The sequence below is a fragment of the Tamandua tetradactyla genome, chromosome X (genome assembly GCF_023851605.1).
Source record: "Tamandua tetradactyla isolate mTamTet1 chromosome X, mTamTet1.pri, whole genome shotgun sequence".
Taxonomy (NCBI): domain Eukaryota; kingdom Metazoa; phylum Chordata; class Mammalia; order Pilosa; family Myrmecophagidae; genus Tamandua; species Tamandua tetradactyla.
The window spans coordinates 86,310,909-86,332,703 of NC_135353.1; the positions used below are offsets into that span (position 1 = coordinate 86,310,909).

Below are 21,795 nucleotides of genomic sequence, written 5' to 3' on the forward strand. Positions count from 1 at the left end.
TTTTAATATATGGTGTATTGTAGTGTAAAGAGAAGTAGCTGAAACTGTTGAACTGTATTCCAGTAGCCTTGATTCTTGATGATGATTGCATACCTGTATAGTGTTACCAAGTGACCATGTGATTGTTAAAACCTTGTGACTGACATATCCTTTATCCAGGGTATGGACAGATGAGTGAGAAATGAGGGCAATAAATAAATACATAATGTGGGGATAAGGGACAAACAAAAATTGGGTAGATGAAAATACAAATGGTCAGTGTGAAGGATGGTTAAGAGGTATGTGATATATGAGTTTTTTTCTTGTTTCTTTTTATTTCTTTTCCTGTAGTGGTGCAAATGTTTAAAAATGATCCTGTTGGTGAGTTCATAGCTATTTGATGATATTGTGAGCCATTGATTGTATGCTTTGGATAGACTCTATGCATTTGAAGATAACTCAATAAAAATATTTTTTTGAAAAAAAATTGAAGCAAACTAAGCTATTGTTCTAGTTTGCAAGCTGCTTGAATGTGGTATACCAGAAATGGAACAGCTTTTAAAAAGGAGAATTTAATAAATTGCAAGTTTACAGTTCTAAGGCTGTGAAAATTTCCAAATCAAGACACCAACAAGAGGTTACTGTCACTCAAAACATGCTGATGAAGTTTGGGGTTACTTCCTCAGCTGCAAGTGCATGTGATGATGTCTGCTAGTTTTTCTCCTGGATTCTTGTTCATGAATCTCCCCCAGGCTTGTTTTCCTTCTTCATCTCCAAAGATCTCTGGCTGTGTGTGGACTCAGTTCATTCTGGTTGCTCTAATGCTTTTTCCAAAATGCTTCCCTCTTAAAGGATTTCAGTAAGAACCCCAGCATGAATGGTTGGACACATACCTTCATGTAATCCATCTATTCAAAAGTTACAATCCACAAGTGGGTGCGTTATATCTCCATAGAAACAATAAAAAAGCTCCCACCCAGAAAAATTGAATGAGGATTAAAGGACATGGCTTTTCTGGGGTGCACAACAGATTCAAACTGGCAAACATAGAAAAGTGTGTCCAACTGAGCCTGCCATGCCAGTGTTGAAGGGGTGCCAGCCTCCTGATATTGGGGGCTTTATTCATAGTTCTGGTGTATGGTATGTATCCTGTAATGGATGTCCCCTAAACAGGTGTTTCAGGCAGTTTATGGGTATTTATTAGCTTCTCTAGAGGATAGACTTGGTTCCACATCTATCTACACCACCCTCTTGCTCTGCTTCAAGAGATTTATTTTGATCAAGTGGCTTATGTGATTGCGGGGTTGACAAGTCCAAAATTTCCAAGGCACATCAGAAGGCATTTCTGGCAACAGTTGGTGCTTCAGTGTTGAATCCAAAATCCGTAGAGAAAGCTGGCTGGTTGGAAACTTAGACAAGAGTTCATGAGTAGTTTGGAGGTAGAAGTCTTCATCTTCAGAAATTTTAAGCTCTTTGCTTTTGGGCCTACAGGTTATTGGATGAAGCCCACCACATTATCAAAGGTAATCTTAATGCCAACTGAGTTGTAGATGCTAATTACATCTACAATATATTTTCATAGTAATGCATAGGCTAGCATTTCATTAAATGACTGGACACCATAACCTAACCAAGTTAACTCACAAACTAACCATCACTATAGGTTATGACTTAAAGAATTAAGCAAAGTATTCAAAGATACCACTGAATACTGAACTTGGGCTAAAACGTAGATCTTTTGTCCTCAAATCTTTTTCTTCAGCTTAACCAAATTCAGAACCCTATAGGATGTAAATTTTAACATGGAGAGGTGTAGGAAAATAAAAACAAAACTTGAAGACCTGAGAAAGGCCTAGATAAATAACTGCTGATAGGAAGCACTAGATAGTGGGCAACCCAAGAGAAAGCATGGAAGAAGTAAGTACTCTGAGAGAAGGGCAAGGTGAAATATGTTTTGCAGACAAGACAAGCCTACTCTAGGCCAACCAAACCACACTGGCCAACCAAACTACCCTGGCCAACCAAACTACACAGGCTACTTCAGGTCTATCTTAAACATTTTTAAGGTCCAAGAAATGTATAAATGGAAGACTAAAGGATCCTTCACTCTACCCTCCTTCTCTTCTCACCTCCATCGCTATCTTGCATCAAAAAGACCTCTTAGGCATGGGGGTATACACCCATGTCCATATATACAAGCCAAATCCACTCCTCCAAACACACAAACACTTCCTCCTTGGCTGCCCTTTAGGTCTAAACATGCATATATCTGTGTGTTAGTTCATCCTTAAGAGGATTCGTACAAGAAAGTGCTCCACATAGGTCCTGGAAAGCAAGCTGTGGATCCTTTGAGCAGGAAATTATACTCTTTTGGGTACTGGGAGAATGGTTTACCAAATGGATTACACTCTTCAGGTGGAATATGTACCTTTGGTTCTTTGAATGAAATAGCTGGAGTAGGTCCAAAAGAAGATGATCTAAATATCAAGGACTGACTGCCCAACTTAAAAAATGATACTGAGCTCCTATGTTTAGAGTTTGTATTTTCATTTTTCCTAGGAAATTTTTTGATCCTCAAGGCTCTACTTTACCCTCTTATATCCAGCAAATCTTAACAAATATCTCTATTCTTTGGGGAGAAAGGAGTAGGAGATAAAATTTCTAAAGTTTTGCTGAGTCTTCCAGTTATTAGGTATTCTATTGGAACCAGAACATTCTAGGGCCTAAAAGATTGTATCTTATATTTGGCATTTCAATACCTCTTCAAGCTCAGACATTACCAGGAAGGGGAGAATCATTAAAGATTCTCAAATATGGCTAAATGAGAAATTAAACAAAATGTATTTAATTTTCAAGAGGCCTAATTATTTAATTCAATATTATTTATTAGGGATTTTATATGCTTTTCAAGCACTGTTCTGGATGCTGGTACTTCATGGGTCAACAAAGGGGTTAGATGGGGTAGGGGTAGTACAGGTAAAGGTTTTCAGAAGATGTAAAGTCTAAATTTACTTCAGTAAATGATTAGCTAAGAGAAACCTATTTGTATATGTGTGTCTGCGTGTGTATGCACATATGTGCACATGTATGGTGACTGAAGAAAGGGATAATGTACTCCAGGTAAGTGGTTCCCTACTTTTAAATAATAACATTAATAGAAATAATTAAGTATTTCCATTTTACAGATGAGAAAACTGATAGTGGGTGATTAAGTGAGTTCCTCAAGACCACATAGCAAGTATATTTTGGAGCTAAAAATCAAGCCAGCAAGTTCTGTCTTAATCCAAAGTCTGATCTTTCCCCTTATATACTATCTTTCCTCCAATCAACTCTTGCTGGATGTGGGGATCTTAAACTCAAAAACAAAACACTGGGAAATATTCTGTTTCATTTCCATGGCATTAGATTCAATGTTGTCTTGGTGGGAACACACAAAAAGCCACTCAGTTCATATTTATTACATGAACAAATGAATGTATAAGTTATTTGTATCAGCATTTATTTTAGTCTGGTTCTTACAAACCAGTGATCTTCTATTTTGTGCGGTGGGGAAATCAGACACCATCCCTGTTCTTAAAGGCTTTATCTAATCAAAGAAATGATGTATTTTCAAAATAACTGAAAAAATAAGGTACAATATGAGAAGCTTTATAGGATAGGTATAAAGTATGTATGATACTAGTTCAAAATAAAGGTACAGGATGAAGCCTTCTTGGAAACAGGTGTTATTTAAACTGGACTGGAGAGGATAGATAGGCCTTCCCCAGCCAGGTGTTGGGGAATGGACAATCCATATAGAAGGAACTGTTTGTGAGCATAATCACACACAAAAATTAAAAAGATAGGACAGAATAGGACAGAATTATAAGCCCTCACTTTGTAATGAGATTTTACATGAATAATAATCCAGGGTCTCAATGGGTAGCAAAGGAGATTGTGGTATACAGAGTTCTAGGATTCAGTATTTCATCCATGGCAGCTAGTAAATAGATAGGAACTGTCTGAACTAATTGTTGGGGACTCCAGAGATGGATCATAATGGAATGAGCCTGGAAATCAATAACAGGTGAAGGACTGGAAAATTTAAAAATATATGGAGGCTAAGCAATAGCACTTTTAAGGAACCAGTAGGTCAAAGAACTCATAAGATAAATCAGTAAATATCTCAAGGCAAATGAAAATGAGAACAGAATGTACCAAAATTTATGGGATATTGAAAAAACACTGTTCAAAGGAAAATTTATGGCCTCAAATGTCTATATTAAATATAGACAGCTCCAGGAAGATGGTTGAATAGGATAGATTGAATTCACCCCTGCTCCAGGGAACAGCTACAGAAGTGATGAGAAGGTGACTGGGATGGCAATTCCAGGGTATAAGTGACTTCGAGAGTTTTCTACATCACATAAGGAGGCCCTGATTGAAAAAGGCCAGGAATGAATGGAAGAATGAGACTGATAAACAACAGTGAAGAACAGTAAGTAAATCCATGCTGTGGAGGCCATTACTCATTCTTCATGTGCAAGGAAGACTGACTAGGGAAACATTCCTTGGTGGGAAATAGAAGCCTTCTCCCTAGCATCAGGAGGAAGATTCAGCCAGATATCAGTTGTGGCTATTGATCAACAATTTCAGACTGCTGGATTCCAGGTTCAAGAACAGATACATTTGCAATGTACCCAAAAGAGAAAGAACCCAGCAGGTTTTTTAAGTCCCTCCCCAAGCAGGAAGGAAGCATGGAAGATAGAAGGTCACAGTGGCTTCTGGAGGTGGCTGAGCTCAATTTCCTGGTTGGCTTTGCCCCCCAAAATGGCAGGAGGGACATGGCTGAGCACCAACTCTGGCTTATTAATGGTGAACTCATGGTGTAGGAGTCCAGCACTGAGAAAAGCTGCATTTTTAAAGCAGCCCATTAAAAAAAAAAGGCTGTCTCAACTAACCCCTAGCATCATTGGAGTTAGTTGAGAATTAAAGACAGAGTACCACCTTAGGCCTGTGGGAAACAGTGGGCTGAAGAGTAAAACCTGCTTGGTAGGACCAGAAAAACACTGAATCAGGAGAATCCACAGAAAAGAATGGCATCCTGCTGGGTCTCCTCCATAGGTATAAGGCTCCTTTCCAGGTGAAAGTAGGTAGAGTAATGAAAGTACTGTTAAAAACATATAGAGGCAAATGAAAAAGAAAAAGAAAATTTCAACATTCCCAGGGGAGTAAAAGGGAACAGAAAGTTTTGACCTAGGGGGAAAGAATTCCACAAATAGGGCAATCTCAAAAATCATTCCATATATACAGACCAATTTTCAGATAAATAAGAGCAGGAAAATTCTCACCAGTTAAACAAAGCTATGTTGAATGTCTAGAATAAATGGAAACAGGTGTCAAAGAAGAGTAATAGCACAATGCCAATCAGCAAGAAAACCTTAGGGAAGAGAAAGAAAATGACATCCAGAATGAACTCATCAAGAAAATCAGAGAGCTAGACATCAGCCTAAAATTATGAGTCAGACTAGGAAGAATGAAGATATGGTACAGTCAAGGGATTAAAACTAAAACGTCAGATGAGATACAGGAGTTGAAACAATTAGTTAAGTATATTCAAACAATCTGCTACATCAATTCTGCGAGATGAAAGAAAATGTGACAAGACAGATGAAGGATATAAAGAAGGCACTAAGGAGCATGATAAAGTAACAGAAATTATGGGAGGGAAAGAAACAGTAGAAGAAATAAAAATACAATGGAGAACAAAAAAACCCAGAAAATCTGAAAAGAAAGAGGAAAGGTTCAGTAAAGTAGAGATAAGATATCAGAAATCTTACACACAGAAGAACAGATAGATAGGGAAAAGAATCACTTTCAGGGAAGTGAAGCACATGGTTGCCCCAGAAGGAGAAGAGATGGGAAAAGGGGCAGAAAGAATAACTGAGGAAATGATAGCTGAAAATTTCCCAACTCTTATGAAAGAAATCAACTTGCAGGACCAAGAAGTACAACATACCCCAAATAGAATATATCAGAATAGACGTACTCCAAGACACTTACTAAACAGATTATCAAATGACAAACACAAAGAAGGAATTCTGTGCCAACAAGAGAAAAATGATCATCACATAAAGTGTAGCTCAGTAACGCTGAATATGGATTTCTCATCAGAAACCTTGGAGGTTGGATGGCAATGGTATGATATATTGAAGATAGAGAAAGGTAAGAACTGCTAGCCAATAATACTATATGCAGCAAAACTGTCCTTCAAAAAGTGAGGGAATACCTTGGTTTGGACAATTTATAGGCTTGCCTTAATTTGGACATTTTCGTGGCCTTAGAACTATAAACTTGCAACTTAATAAATTCTGCTTTTTAAAAGTCGTTCTGTTTTAGGTATATTACATGCTGGAAACTTACAAACTAGAACAAGGGTTAAGCGTATAGGATGTTTTGGGTTTTCCTTTTTATATTTATTTTTTCTTGGAGTAGTGAAATGTTCTAAAATTGATTGTGGTGATGAATATACAACTATATAATGATAGTGTGGATTTTATAGATTTTTTTGTATGGATTATTTGATATGTGAATATATCTCAATAAATCTCAATAAAATTGCGTTTACTAAAAAAAAAAGTGAGGGAATTTAAAATTCACAGATAAAAAGAAACTAAGAGAGTTTGTTAACAAAGACATGTTCTACTAAAGAAAGTGATTCCAGCAGATTGGAAAAGACAGAAGGAGAGATTTGGAGTAGAGTGTAGAACTTAAGAATATAAGCAAGCATAATTAAAAAGGTAAAAAAAGAGAGAAAAATAAAATATGACATATAAAATTTGAAGGACAAAATGGTTGAAGAAAGTACCACATTTGCAATGATAACAATGAATGTTAATGGATTAAGCTCCCCAATCAAAAGACGTAGAATTGGTGGATTCTAAAAAACAGAATCAACCTATCTCTGTCTTCAAGAGATTCAATTTAGACCCAAGGAAACAAATTGGTTGAGAGTGAAAGGTTAGCTAAAGATGTTCCATGCAAACAGCAATTAGAAAAGAGTGGGAGTAGCTATACTAGTATCAGACAGTATAGACTTAAAATGTAAAACTGTTAAACAAGAATACTATGTGTTTATGCAAGGTGCAATCCACCTAGAAGAAATAACCATAAATATTTATGCACTAACTAGGGTGCCCCAATTACATGAGGCAAACACTAGTAACACTGAAGGAAGAAATAGACAGTTCCATAATAATAGCTGGACACTTCAATGCATCACTCTCATCAATAATTGCAATATCTAGACCGAGAGTCAATGAAGAAACAGAGATTTTGAAAAGTATGATAAGTGAACTAGACTTAACAGAGATTTACAGAACATTGCATCCTATAGCAGTAGGATATATATTCTTCTCAAGAGCTCATGGAAAATTCTCCAGGATAGTCCACATGTGGATCAGAAATCAGGTCTCAATAAATTTAAAAAGATAGAAATTATACAAAGCACAATTTGGATCACAATGGAATGAGCCTGGAAATCAATAACAGGTGAAGGACTGGAAAATTTAAAAATATATGGAGGCTAAGCAATAGTACTTTTAAGGAACCAGTAGGTCAAAGAAGAACTCATAAGATAAATCAGTAAATATCTCAAGGCAAATGAAAATGAGAACAGAATGTACCAAAATTTATGGGATGTTGAAAAAGCACTGTTCAAAGGAAAATTTATGGCCTCAAATGTCTATATTAAATAAGAAGAAAAATTAAAATCAAAGACTTAACTGCAGCTCCAGGAAGATGGTTGAATAGGGTAAATCGAATTCACCCCTGCTCCAGGGAACAGCTACAGAAGTGATGAGGTGACTGGGATGGCAATTCCAGGGTGTAAGTGACTTTGAGAGTTTTCTACATCACATAAGGAGGCCCTGATTGAAAAAGCTGAAGAATTGAGAGCAGAGAACTGGAGACCATACTGGAGACCATACAGCCAATGAAAACAGCCTAAGATGTCCCTTTCCAAATAGAAGCCTGGAGCCTTCAGGAGGGCACAGACAAGGAGACCTGGACCAGAAAGTAAGTCAAGCCACGTTCTTTGAATGCACAACCCTCATGTGCACCACCTCTGCCCCCTTACTCTGCCTACACCCCATGCACCTGAGCCTTTTTACCCACCACCACCCACTGCATTCCAAGCACCCCCAGCCTGTCCCCTCACCTTACATCCCTGCCAGACATCCCTGCCCCAGGCATGCTTGACTGAACTGAACCCACCACTCCTGTGCAAATGTGCAGTCTCACCTAGCCCCTTCTGAGATCCACAAGTCTGCACCAAGACCCTCACTCCCCAACTCCCCCTCCCTGCCCCCTGCAGGCAGTGGTCTGCACATTGGGCTGAGGGCACTCAAACTTCAAGCCCAGGCCACACCCACCCCAGACCACACAGCTGTGCAACCTCACCCCGCCTACCCTGAGCTCTGCACACACTTACGTGAGTGTCACACCCTCCCATATAAGCGCACATGCCCACCTCCGCTACACTGCCAGCTCCAGGAACGCGCTGACACACTTCCCCAAGTGTAAGCCTGGTCCACTGCCCCTGAGACCTGCACACACGACCCTCAGACCCCCACACACCAGGGTCCTGCCCCACAGACACATGCACACATACAACCATATCCTCCCCACAGGGCACCTAGGCATCTGTGCACTGACTTCTTGACCCCTCTACCTCAACTCCCTGACCCACACACATGCACATCCTTGTCCTACTCACTAGCACAAGCACTCTGCTCCCACAACTAGCAGGTGCTAATGGGTATATTTGTGCAACATAGCCTCTACCCTGCATATAGTGCATCCCAGCCCCAAGTCTCCTGCATCCATGCCAGTGTCCCACCCACCCGACATCACCCACCCCTGACCCAGTCCCGCAACCCTGTGGCCTGTGCCCTGACCTAAAACACTCATGCATAGCATCCTGGCAACCCTTGACCTCCACCCCTTGCACAAGGAGACACCCATGACTCCCATGCTCAATGCACAAACCCACATCCTGCCTGTGTACCAGCTCCCATGCATCTGCACACCCAACCTCATCTACCTCCCACTGGTCACTACTTCCATGACACCCATGACACACCAACATCCTGCTGTCCAAAGCCTGCCTGATCTGTACCGTGACCCCAAGGCCTATGCAACATACTTCCACAACCCCTCTCCCAGCACCCCATGCTCACAGTCACCAGTGCAGCATCGCTGACCCATGCCTATAGTTGCAGCACAACCAGTTACTGCACTGTTGAGCCTCATCACAAGCCCCACATCCTGCTCTACTTCCATCCCACAAATACAAAGTTTTAGACTACTACAGGCAATCAACTTCCAAAACAACCATATCAAGATAGTTACATGCCTTGAAGGCAAGAGAAAATCACTAAATATATCAAGATGCAGACAATTATAACCCAAGTTAATGATCAAATTAAGACATGGAAGAAGACACAGACTTTGGAACAATTAATCAAAGATGTTCATATAATTCTACTAAATAAAATCAATGGGATGGATGATGACATAAAAGTGATCAAGGAGGCACTAGAAGGGCATAAAGAGGAATTTGAAAGAATAAATAGAAAAATAGCAGATATCACAGAGGTTAAGGATGCTATAGACCAAATAAAAATATATACTAGAGACCCACAACAGCAGATTTGAAGAGGCAGAAGAAAGGATAAGCAAACTAGATGACAAGACATCTGATTTCAATCACACAAAAGAGTAAATGGCAAAAAAAGATGGAAAATTTTGAATCAGATTTCAGGAACATGATGGAAAAAGAAATGTGCAAATATAAGAATCACCAGTGTCCCAGAAGAAGAGAAGACTAAAGTGCTAGGAAGATTAGTTGAGGAAATAATGGGGGAGAATTTCCCAACCCTTATCAGGGACATAAATATGCAAATCAAAGAAGCCCAATGAACTCCAAATAGCAAAAAACAAAACAAAACAAATAGGGCTACCCCAAGACACATAATAATCAGTCTGTCAAATGCTGAAGAGAAGCAGAAAATCCTGAAAGTGGCAAGAGAAAAATGATCTAGTACATGCAATGGAAACCACATAAAACTGAGTTCAGACTACTCAACTAGCAATATGGAGGTGAGAAGGCAGTAGTATGATAGATTTAAGATCCTGAAACAGAAGAACTTCCAGTCAAGAATTCTGTACCCAACCAAATTGTCTTCCAAAACTGAGGGAGAGATAAAAAATTTCACAGACAAACAAAAGCTGAGACAATTTGTCAAGAAGAGTCTGACACTACAAGAAATACTAGAGGAAGTTCTGCCAGCTGAAAAAAAAAAGACAAGACAGGGAGGACTGGAGGAGGACACAGAATTGAAGAGTACCAGGAAGAGTAACTTAAAGGATAAGAAGAGAATGAGGGAAATGAATATATAGATCTGACAAAGAAAATCCAAATGGTAAGATTCAAACAATGCCTTTACAGTAATAATTTTGAATATTAACAGAATAAACTTACCCATAAAAGATATGGATTGATAGAATCCATTGCAAAATGTAATCCAGCTATATGCTGCTTAGAAGAGACTCATCTTAGACACAAGGATGCAAGTAGATTGAAAGTGAAAGGATAGAAAAAGATGTTTCATGCAAGCTGTAACCAAAAGAAAGCAGGAGTAGCTATAGTAATTTCAGATAAATAGACTTTAAATATAAACACATCATAAGAGACAAAGAAGGAAACTATATATTAATAAAAGGGACAATTCACCAAGAAGAAATGGAATCATAAATATTTGTGCTCCCAATCAAGGAGCTCCAAAGTACAAGAGACAAACATTGGCAAAATTTAAGGGAGCAACCGACATTTCAATGCTAATAATAGGTGATGTCAATACATCATTCTCTTCTATAGATAGAACAACCAGACAGAGGATCAACAAAGATAATAGAGAATTTAAACAACTTGATAGGTGAAATAGACCTAAAAGACATATTATAGATCATTACACCCTAAAGCACCAGGATATACGTTATTCTTTAGTGCTCAGGGAACATTCTCCAGGATAGATTACGATGGGACATAAAACCGGTCTTTATGAATTTTGAAGATTGAAATTATCCAATGCACTTTCTCTAATCGCAAAAGAATGAAGCTGGAAATCAACACCCACCAAAGAACAAGAAATTCACAAATATATGGAGAGTAAATAATGCACTTGTAAACAATCAGTAGGTCAAAGAAAAAATTGATAGAGAAACTGTAGTTATCTGGCAATGAAGGAAAATAACATATCAATTTATGGGATGCAGCAGAGTTTGTGGTAAGAGGGAAATTTATTATCCCTAATGCCTATATTAAAAAATAAGAAAGTAAAAATTGAGAACTTAACTACTGCTCACCTGGGGGAATTAGAGAAGGAACAGCAAACTTACCCAAAAGCACAGGGAAGAAGAGAAATATCAAAGATTAAAACAGAGTTAAATAAATGAGAGAACAAAAGAGCAATAGAAAGAATCAATAAAACCAAAAGTTAGTTCTTGAAAAAAATCAATAAAATTGACGGGCCACTAGCAGGACTGACAAAGGAAAAAAGACAGAGGATGCAAATAAAATCAGAAATGAGAGGGGGATCATTACCACAGAAACTGAAGAAATAAAAAAAATCATAAGATGATACAGTGAGGAATGATATGCCAACAAAGCAGACAGCTTAGAGGAAATAGACTAATTTCTGGAAACATGCAAACAAGCTATACTGATTAAAGAAGAAATAAAAGATCTCAACAAACCAAATACAAATAAAGAAATTCTATCAGTCATCAAAAATCTTCCTACAAAGAAAATCCCAGGCCAGATGATCTCATGGAATTTTATAAAATATTAAAAAAACAACCAATGCTGCTCAAGCTTTTTGAAAATTGAGAAGAAAAGAACACCACATAACTCATTTTATGAAACTTATATCAGTATAATACCAAAACCAGGTAAAGATGCTATAAGAAAGGAAAACCTCAGGCTAATCTCCCTGATGAACATAGATGCAAAAATTTGAAACAAAATACCAGCAAATCAAATCCAAGAACATATTAAAACAATTATACACCATGACCAAATGGGGTTTATACCAGGAATGCAAGGATACTTTAGCTCAAGAAAATCAATTGATGTAATATAGTGCATTAACAAATTGATAGGAAAGTATCATATGGACATCTTGATTGATGCTGAAAAAGCATGCAACAAAATTTAAGATGCTTTTCTTTCAAAAGGTAGGAATCAGAGAAATCAAAGATAACATCCTCAATATGATAAAGTATGTATATGACAAATCCATAGCCAATATCTTAATGGAGAGACTGAAAGCTTTCTCCCTAAGATCAGAACTGAAACAAGGATGTCCTCTCTGTCACCACTATTATCCAACATTGTACTAGAATTTCCAGCTAGAATAATAAGGCAGGAAAAAGAAATAAAAGGCATCCAAATTGGAAAAGGAGAATTAAAAGTTTCAATATTTGCAGATGACATATCACTATAATTGGAAAATCCTGAAAAATATACAGCGAAGTTGTTTGAGCTAGTGTTTGAGTTTGCAAGTTGCTGGAATGTGATACACCAGAAATGGAGCAGCTTTCAAAAAGTGGAATTTAATAAATTGCAAGTTTACAGTTCTAAGGCTGTGAAAATGTCCAGATTAAGGCACTAACAAGATGTTATCTTCACTCAAGAAAGGCCGACGAAGTTTGGGGATTCGTTCTTAGCTGGGAGAACACATTGCTACATCTGCTAGCTTTCACTGCCAGCTTCTTGTTTCAAAAAGCTCTCCCAGGGGCATTTTCTTTATCTCCAAATGCCGCCAGCTGTGTGGACTCTGTTGGCTCTGGTGGCTCTACAGCTTTCTCTGAAATGGTTCCTTCATAAAGGGCTCTAGCAAGCAACCCCACCTTGAATTGGTGGAGACATATTTATTGTTTCCAAGGAGATATGACCCACCCAATTGTGTGTCACAGCTTTTGATTATATGGTTTTCAAGAAACTGTGACACACAATTGGGTGGGTCGTATCTCCTTGGAAACAATAGAAAAGATTCCACCCAGCAATATTGAATGATGATTAAAGGACATGGCTTTTCTGGGGTACATAATAGCTTCAAACTGGCACATTCTACCCTTTGGACCCCCAAAGACATGTCTTTTCCAAATGCAAAATACATTCATTCCATCCAAATATCAGAAAGCCTTAAATCATTTCAATAGCAATACAAATATAACACAAAGTCAGAAACAGTACAAAATCTCATCAAAGTCTGCTAAAGACATGGTCTGTTCTTAGGCAAAACTCTCCTCTGGCTCTGGGCATATAAAATTAAGAACAAGTAATCAGCTGCCAATATACAAATGAAGGACAGTCATAGGATACATGTTTCTATTGCCATAAGGAGAAATTAAAAGGAACACAGGGGTCACTGGACACATACAGATCTGAAAGCCTGCAGGGCAAATTCCATTAGATTTCAAAGTTTGAAAGTTGTTTGTCCTCAGGGCGCTAGAAAGTCACAGTGCCATCTTTTACAAGGGCCTATGTGGTGGCCTGCACCTCTCTGAATGCAACCTTGGAGGGCATTTGGAGAATACCTTTTTTTTCAGTTTCACCCTCTCCAAGCATCGGGGCCTCACCCAGGCTCTCTGACATGCCTGGGGCACTCACTCAACCCTTACAGAACAATGGGGTGGCTGTCAAGCTACCTCCAGTCCCCAAGGAATGTGCTCCACCTTCTTCCTGAACAATGAAATAGAAGGCCTATCCTCTCCTTCTGAAGCAAACTCACTCTCTCTTCATGTATGGGTCAATGGATCAATCCACTCACCTGACCCAAGGTTTTCTGCCTTCAGATCTTACCTTCCGCGATTCTTCCTCTGAAGTTATTTTTCCTTCAGTTTCCCTCTTCTGTCCTTTTTAGTCCAGACTGGCAGTTGTTCCCTTTGTACAGATTCCACAACACTCTTGTCAGTTTTCTATGACATAAGCTGAGATCATGCCCATCAAACAATAGGGCTTTTCACAAATATTTACTGGATAATTCCAAATCAATTCTTTGCTTGTCCTTTAATGGTGGACTGCTTCCATGTTTATTCAAATCCTCATATGTGGCACTTCTCTTTGGGGTCTCCTTTTCTGGAAGCCCAGAATTTTACAGATCATCAATTTCTGGTTTCTTTATACCAAAGAGTTCAGTTCTCAGCTTATCTCTTTCCTTCACATTTCACTATAAGCTTCAAGGAGAAACCAGGCTCCACTTTTCACATTTAATTTCAAAATCTCCTCAGTTAAGTACCCTGGGTTGTTGCCTTTAAATTCTAACTTCCATCCTACAGCAGTACACTATTTTGATAGATTCTGTGCCACTTCAAAGTGAGGGTGACCTTTCCAGTTTGCAATGACACATTCCTCATTTATGTCTAAAGCCTTATCAGAGATATCTTTAGACTCCACATTTCTATGAACAGACTCTTCAAAGCATTCTAGGCCTTCTCTATGAATGCCCTCATAATCCTTTCAGAATCTTACCCTTATCCATTTAAAAACCTGTTACAACATGTTTGATATTTGCAAACTGCAGCACCCCACTTCTTTAGTAACAAATTTTGTTCCACTTTGCAAGCTGCCAGACTGTGATATTCCAGAAACAGAACATCCTTTAAAAAGGGAAATTTAACATGTTGCAAATTCACAGTTCTAACACTGAAAATGTCGAAATTAAGGTACCAACAAGAGGTTACCTTCACTCAATAAAGACCAATGAAGTTTGAGGTTTCTCTCTCAGCTGGGAGGGCACATAACAATATCTCCTGGCTTTCTCTCCTGGCTTCTTATTTCATGAAGATTCCCCAGGGGCATTTTCTTTCTTCATTCCCAAAGGTCTCTGGCTGTGTGGACTCTGATGGTCCTGGTGGCTCTAAAGCTTTTTCCAAAATGATTTCTTCTTAACAGACTCCAGTAAGCAACCTCAACTTGAATTGATGGAGACACATCTCCATGGAAACCATCTATTCAAAAGTTGTAACCCAGAGGTGAAAGGGTAGTCCAGTGGTAGAATTCTCACCTGCCATGCAGGAGACCCAGCTTCAAGTACTAGTCCGTGCACTTCCCAGAAAATAAACAAACAAGCAAAACAAACAAAGAAAAAACAAACAAGCAAAATTTCAACCGTGGTGTTGCAATAATGGGATACTCACATGAAAAAAAAATGAAATGTGACCCTGCCATACAGCATGCCAAAAAAGTTGTCACCCACAATTTAGTCAGTCATATCTCCTTGGAAACAATAAAAAGGATTCCACCTAGCAATATTGAATGAGGTTAAAGGACATGGATTTTCTAAGGTACATAAATACTTCAAACTGGCACAGCTAGTAAACAAATTCAGTAAGGTAGTGAGATATAAAATTAATGTGCAAAAATCAACAATGTTTCTATATACAAGCAATGACCTAGCTAAGGTGTCAATTAACAAAAAAATTTCATTCAAAATAGCAATTAAAAAACTCAAGTGTCTAAGAATGAAGTGTACTAGGAATGTAAAGGACTTGTACACAGAAAACTACATAATATTGCTAAAAGAAATCAGAGAAGATCTAAATAGGTGGAAAGGCACTCCCTGCTCATGGATAGGAAAGTTAAATGGAGGTAAGATGTCAGTTCTACCCAAATTAATCTAAAGATTCAATGTAGTACTAATAAAAATTCCATCAACCTATTTGAAAAACTTAGAAACGCTATTTACCAATTTCATTTGGAAGAGAAAGAGACCCCAAACAACTAAAAGCATCCTGAAAAAGAGTAATGAGGCAGGAGGATTAACACTTCTTGATTTTAAAACTTATTATAAAGCAACAGTGGTCCAAAAAGAATGGTACTGGCACAAAGATAGAAGCATTGACCAATGGAATCAAATCAAGAGCATCAAATACATGGTTAATTGGGATCATCAACAAGGTCCCCAATCCACTGAAATCAATGAATGGGCATGAGAGAACTGAATATCAATAGAATCAAAAGAATATCAATAACCAAAAGAATGAAAGAGTACCCTTACCTTATACTCAATACAAAAAGTGACTTAAAGTGGATCAATCACCCAAATATAAGAACCAGTATCATAAAGCTCTTGGAAGAAAATGTAGGGATACATCTTCAAGACTTAGTAATAAGAGGTAGTTTCTTAAATTTTACACCCAAAGCACAAACAACAGAAGAAAAATTGGTAAATGGGAATGCCTCAAAATCAAATGCTTTTGCGCCTCAAAAGTGAAGAGGCAGCCAGCTCAATGGGAGAAAGTATTTAGAAATCACACATAAGATAAAGGTTTGATATCCTGTATACATAAAGAAATCATACAACTCAACAACAAAAGAACAAACAGCCCAATTATAAAATGGGATAAAGGCATTTTTTTTCTGAAGGCCAAATGCAGCTTCCTAAAAAGAACATGAAGAGGTGCTCATTTTCATTAGCTACAAGGGAAATGCAGATAAAAAATTCAATGAGATACCACCTCACACTTATAAGAATGGCTGCTATTAAACAAACAGGAAACTATAAATATTGGAGAGCATGTAAAGGAATTGGGACACTTATGCACTGCTGGTGGGAATGTATAATGGTACTGCCAACATGGAAGACAGTTTAGCGGTTTCTTAGGAAACTAAATTTCAAGTTGTCCTATGACATGGCAATATCACTACTTGGTATAAACCCAGAAGATCTAAAGCAGTGACACAAACAGACATTTGCACAGCGAAGTTCATAGCAGCATTATTCACAGTCACCAAAAGCTAGAAACAATCCAAGTGCCTATCAACAGAGGAGTGGATTAACAAAATACAGTACATACATATTATTCTAGTTTGCTAGCTGCCAGAATGCAATATACCAGAAATGGTATGGCTTTTAAAAAGGGGAATTTAATAAGTTGCTAACTTACATTCTAAGGCTGAGAAAATGTCCCAATTAAAGCAAGTCTAGAAATGTCCTATCAAAGGCATCCAGGGAAAGATTCCTTGGTTCAAGAAGGCCAATGAAGTTCAGGGTCTCTCTCTCAGCTGGAAGGGCACATGGCAAACATGGCATCATATGCTAGCTTTCTCTCCTGGCTTTCTGTTTCATGAAACTCCCAGGAGGCATTTTCCTTCTTCATCTCTAAAGATTGCTGTCTGGTAGACTTTGCTTCATGGTACTACAGCATTCTCTGTTCTTTCCAAATCTCTCATTCTCCAAACTGTTTCCTCTTTTATAGGACCTCAGAAACTAATAAAGACCCACCCAAATGGGTGGAAACATGCCATCACCTAATCCAATTTAGCAACCACTCTTGATTAAATCACATCTCCAAGGAGATGATCTTATTACAGCTTCAAACATACAGTATTGAATAGGGATTATTCTGCCTTTATGAAATTGGATTTTGATTAAAACATGGATTTTTCTACGGTACATACATCCTTTCAAATCAGTGCACATACGGCAGAGTATTATATAGCAGTTAGATTTAGTTATGTCCTGAAGCATATGACAAAAATGATGAGCCTTGAGGACATAATGCTGAGTGAAATAAACTAGATACCAAAGGATATATACTGTAGGATTCCACGTTTATAACCATGGTAAAGATAAAATCAGAGGCTCATAATACAGAATATAGGAGACCTAGAGATACATGGAAGCTAGAGTTGGGTGAATGGTTAACCCATGAGGTTGAACTTAAATGTAAGGGAATAGATAGAAGTGAAGGCAGTTCACTAGTGAGTCTATAATTAATATTGCCATATTGAAGGTGAACCTGATTGAAAGGGATTGTATAGTCCCATGTGTCCCACTGATTAACACTACAAATATAAATAAGTTCTTGCATGAAATTACTAGTGCAAATGCATGAATCTTGTACATAGAGTGTATTAATTCAGGGTATATCAGGAAACTGCTGTTGCAAGCTATGGGCTATGGTTAACAGGAAAACATTAACAATACCACAGCCACATGAAGGGTAAATAATAAGGAGGGGGCAAATGTTAAGTGGAGGTATAGATTTTCTATTTGGTGAGGGTGTGTTTATTGGTTATCTTTCTCTTGTGAACAGTGAAATTATATAAAATTGAGAGCGTGGATGGATTGCTGACTTTGGACTTTATACATGATGCCCAATGAATGGAGGTGGCTGAAGGATGTGCTGACTGAAGACTAGATTGGCAAATGATGGTATGTACATATGATAGAATATTGTGCTGCTACAAAAAACAAAAGGCATGAAATTGTGAGCATGCAATAATATGAATGAAACTATGGTGCATTTGGTGAGAGGAAATAAGCCAGAAACAAAAGAACATGTTTTGTATGGTCTCATATAGAAAATACTTATAAGAAAATAGGAGCATAGATTATAAACTCTTTGTTTGAAGCTATTACGTACCATAGAAAAGACACGTCTCTTAATCCTTATTCAATATTGCTAGGTGAGACCTTTCTGATTGTGTTCATGGAGATTTGACCCACCCAATTCTGGGTGGTAAATTTTTATTAGATTGGTTCCATGGAGATGTGTCCATACCCATTCAAGTTGTTTTTGTTTGTTTGTTTGTTTGTTTGTTTGTTTGTTTTTGCTTACTGGAGCCCTTTAAGAGGGAACAATTTTGGCAAAAGCTAAGAGCCACCAGAACCAACAGAGCCCACACAGCCATAGACCTTTGTTGAAGAAGGAAAATGCCGCAGGGAAGCTTTATGAGATGAAGAGAGAAAACTAGCAGATGTTGCCAGGTGCCCTCCCAGCTGAGAGAGAAACCCCAAACTTCATTAGCCCTTTCTTTGGAGTTAAGGTATCTTTCCCTTGATGCCTTAGTTTGAAGATTTTAATGGCCTTAGAAGTATAACTTATAACGTAATAAATTCCCCTTTTTAAAAGCTGTTGTGTTTTCAGTATATTACATTCCAATAGCTTACTAACTAACACACTCTTATAGCAGTCATATTTAGTCCGAGTAGTATTCATTACTTCTTGATTTTTAGCAGCTGTTTCATATTTGTATAATCTCATATTTAGAGATAAGAATGAAGCTGATCGGGTCAGAATTAAGATAATTCATAATATAGGGGTAATGAAGAAATTTTATATATTTCAGAACTTTGTCCATACTTTGAGACTAAATAAAGTTTATTTTGTCCAGAACCTAAATTTTCTGTAACACAAGCTCTAACTCAAACTGTCTAGATTGACCGTGTAAAGCATCTAAACACAGGGAACCCAGAATAAGAATGAGGACCTTTAATTCTGTATAGCTTAATGTAATGCCTGGATACATCCCAGAGTTTAATAAGCAGATAATCAAAAGATATTGACAAAGTCCCTTGAGGGATGGGAGAAAAAATGGAACTGTTAATTTTCTAACCAGAGAAACTCCTGACACTATGAAAAATAAGGACATCCGAATCAATAGGCCAAGCTCTTCATCTTCAGGTTTGCTCATGTGAAACTTATGTATGTAGCAAAGAAACTTAGCCTACTTTTGCATATATGCATGAAAATAACTTATGGTAAGCCCCTTTTATTGCTCATATATGGTCTCTCTCTAAGCCCAACTCTGCAAGTGAGATCATTGCTCTCCCCCCTATGTGGGGCATGACATCTAGGAGTGAAATTCTCCCTGGTGGCATGGGAAATGACTCCCAGGGATGAGCCTGGCCCTGATGCTGTGGCATCAAAAATGCCATCTTGACTAAAAGGGGGGAAAGAAGTGTAACAAGCAAGATATTAGTGGCTGAAATAGTTTCAATAGATTCAAGAGGCTACTGTGGAGGTCACTCTCATGAAAGCTTCAGTTTGACATTACTACCTATCATAATTTCCCAAGCCCAAACAAAACCATTCCTGGCTTTCTTGAAGAGCACCTAGAGCATTATATAACAGTCTGCAAAGATTCCACACACCTCAGTAAATTTTCAGAAACCTACCACCTTCAGATGGGTTTCTGGATGGCATAAGTCCTGAAATGTCAAGGGGCCAGCCTCTGCAGAACATCAACTAATTCCATCTCCCTATCCATATTATTGACAGCTCCTTCCAACGTGAAAAAGTTAGAATGGACATAACCCAAATACCCCTCAAGAGTGGGGGAAAGATCAGAGGTGATGGTGGAGTTACACAGAAGAGGTAAGGTTTAACAAATGAGTATGATTGTTGCATCATTATTTTGATATTTCTATTACTCTCCAATATCTTAAAGCAGCTAGAAGTAAAAATCTAAAATTGTGGAATTGTAACCCATACCAAACTCTGAAATCTGTTCTACAGCAGATTGTTGTGAACTACTTTGAAATTTATTGCTTTTTTGTACATATGTTATTTTTCACAAAAAAAGAAAACAGAGGTATCTCCTACCTTGTTGCTCATATATATATATGGGGCCTATAATTCTGTTGTGGGAAGAACTTACCTAACACCTCCATTCTTGCAGAAACCATCACCCTTTCGACTCCTTGATTTGAGACTTCTGTCCTCTGAAACTGTGTGTTCTAGTTTGCTAGCTGATGGAATACAATACACCAGAAATAGAATGACTTTTAAAAAGTGGAATTTAGGGCCATGGTGGCTCAGCAGCCAAGAATGCTTGCCTGCCATGCCAGAGGACCGGGTTAATTTCCCAGTGCCTGCCCATGTAAAAATAAAAAAAAATTTTTTTTAAATTTTAAAAAGTGGAATTTAATAAGTTCTAATTTAATTTAATACAGTTACAATCCCATGAAATTGTGCAATTAAAGCAAGTCTATAAAAATGTCCAATCTAAGGCATCTGGAAAAAGATAACTTGATTCAAGAAATCCAATGAAGTTCAGAGTTCTCTCTCAACTGGAAAGGCATATGGTGAACACGGCAATGTCTTCTAACTTTCTTTCTGGGCTTCTTGTTTCATGAAGATTCCCCAGGGACTTATTCCTTCTTCATCACCAAAGGTTTCTGGTGGCATGGACTCTGGCTCTCATAATTTTTATGGCTCTAAAAAAGGACTGTTACAAAATGTTTCCTCTTTTAAAGGATTTCAGTCAAGTCCCACTTGGAATGAGTGGAATCACATCTCTCTCTAATCAAAAGTTAATACTCACATTCAGGTGAGTCACATCTCCATGGGAACAATAAAAAATCTCCCAGCCAGAATATTGAATGAAGATTAAAGAATATGGCTTTTCTGGTGTCCTCCATAGGTGCAAACAAGCACACTGTGAAATAATAAATTCCTGTTTATATGCAAGAAAAGACTTAACTGCACATCTGGGGGAGCTAGTGAAAGAACAACAAACTATCCCCAAGAGAACAGATGAAAAGAAATAAGAAAAGTTAGAAAAGTAATACATGAAATTAAAAACAAAATGAAAGCAGAGAAAATCTATGAAATCAGAATTTAGTTCTTTCAGAAGATCAGTAACTTAATGGACCATTAGCTAGACTGTCAAAGAAAAAATAGGGAGATGCAAATAAAGATATTCAGAAATAGGTGGGAGAACATTATCACTGACCCCCAGAAATAAGAGATCATAGGAGGATTCTATGAGTAATTGTAGACTAACAAACTAGACAACTTGGATGAAATTGACAATTTCTTAGAAACACATGACTATGCTAACTCTTGAAGAAATAGAAGATCTCAGGAAACTGATCACAAGTAAAGTGAATGAATCTATCTCCAAAAACCTCCTGAGAAAATAGTCTGTACCATATGGTATCACAGGGGAATTCTACCAAGGATTCCGAGAAGAATAAGTAC

General features: G+C 37.9%; 1 protein-coding gene across 6 annotated transcripts in view; it reads left to right on the forward strand.

Moving 5' to 3' along the window:
- LOC143670263 (uncharacterized) overlaps nucleotides 1-20,241 on the forward strand; it is a 277,128-nt gene extending 256,887 nt beyond the window's left edge. For 5 of the 6 annotated variants that reach the window (XR_013169312.1, XR_013169307.1, XR_013169310.1 and 2 more), the window contains 3 exons: nucleotides 18,124-18,242; nucleotides 18,654-18,856; nucleotides 20,092-20,241. The gene's annotated coding sequence lies outside the window, so the exon portion shown is untranslated. The remainder of the gene's footprint in view (nucleotides 1-18,123; nucleotides 18,243-18,653; nucleotides 18,857-20,091) is intronic. The other variant, XR_013169308.1, reaches the window with a different exon arrangement.
- Nucleotides 20,242-21,795: the final 1,554 nt, after the last annotated feature.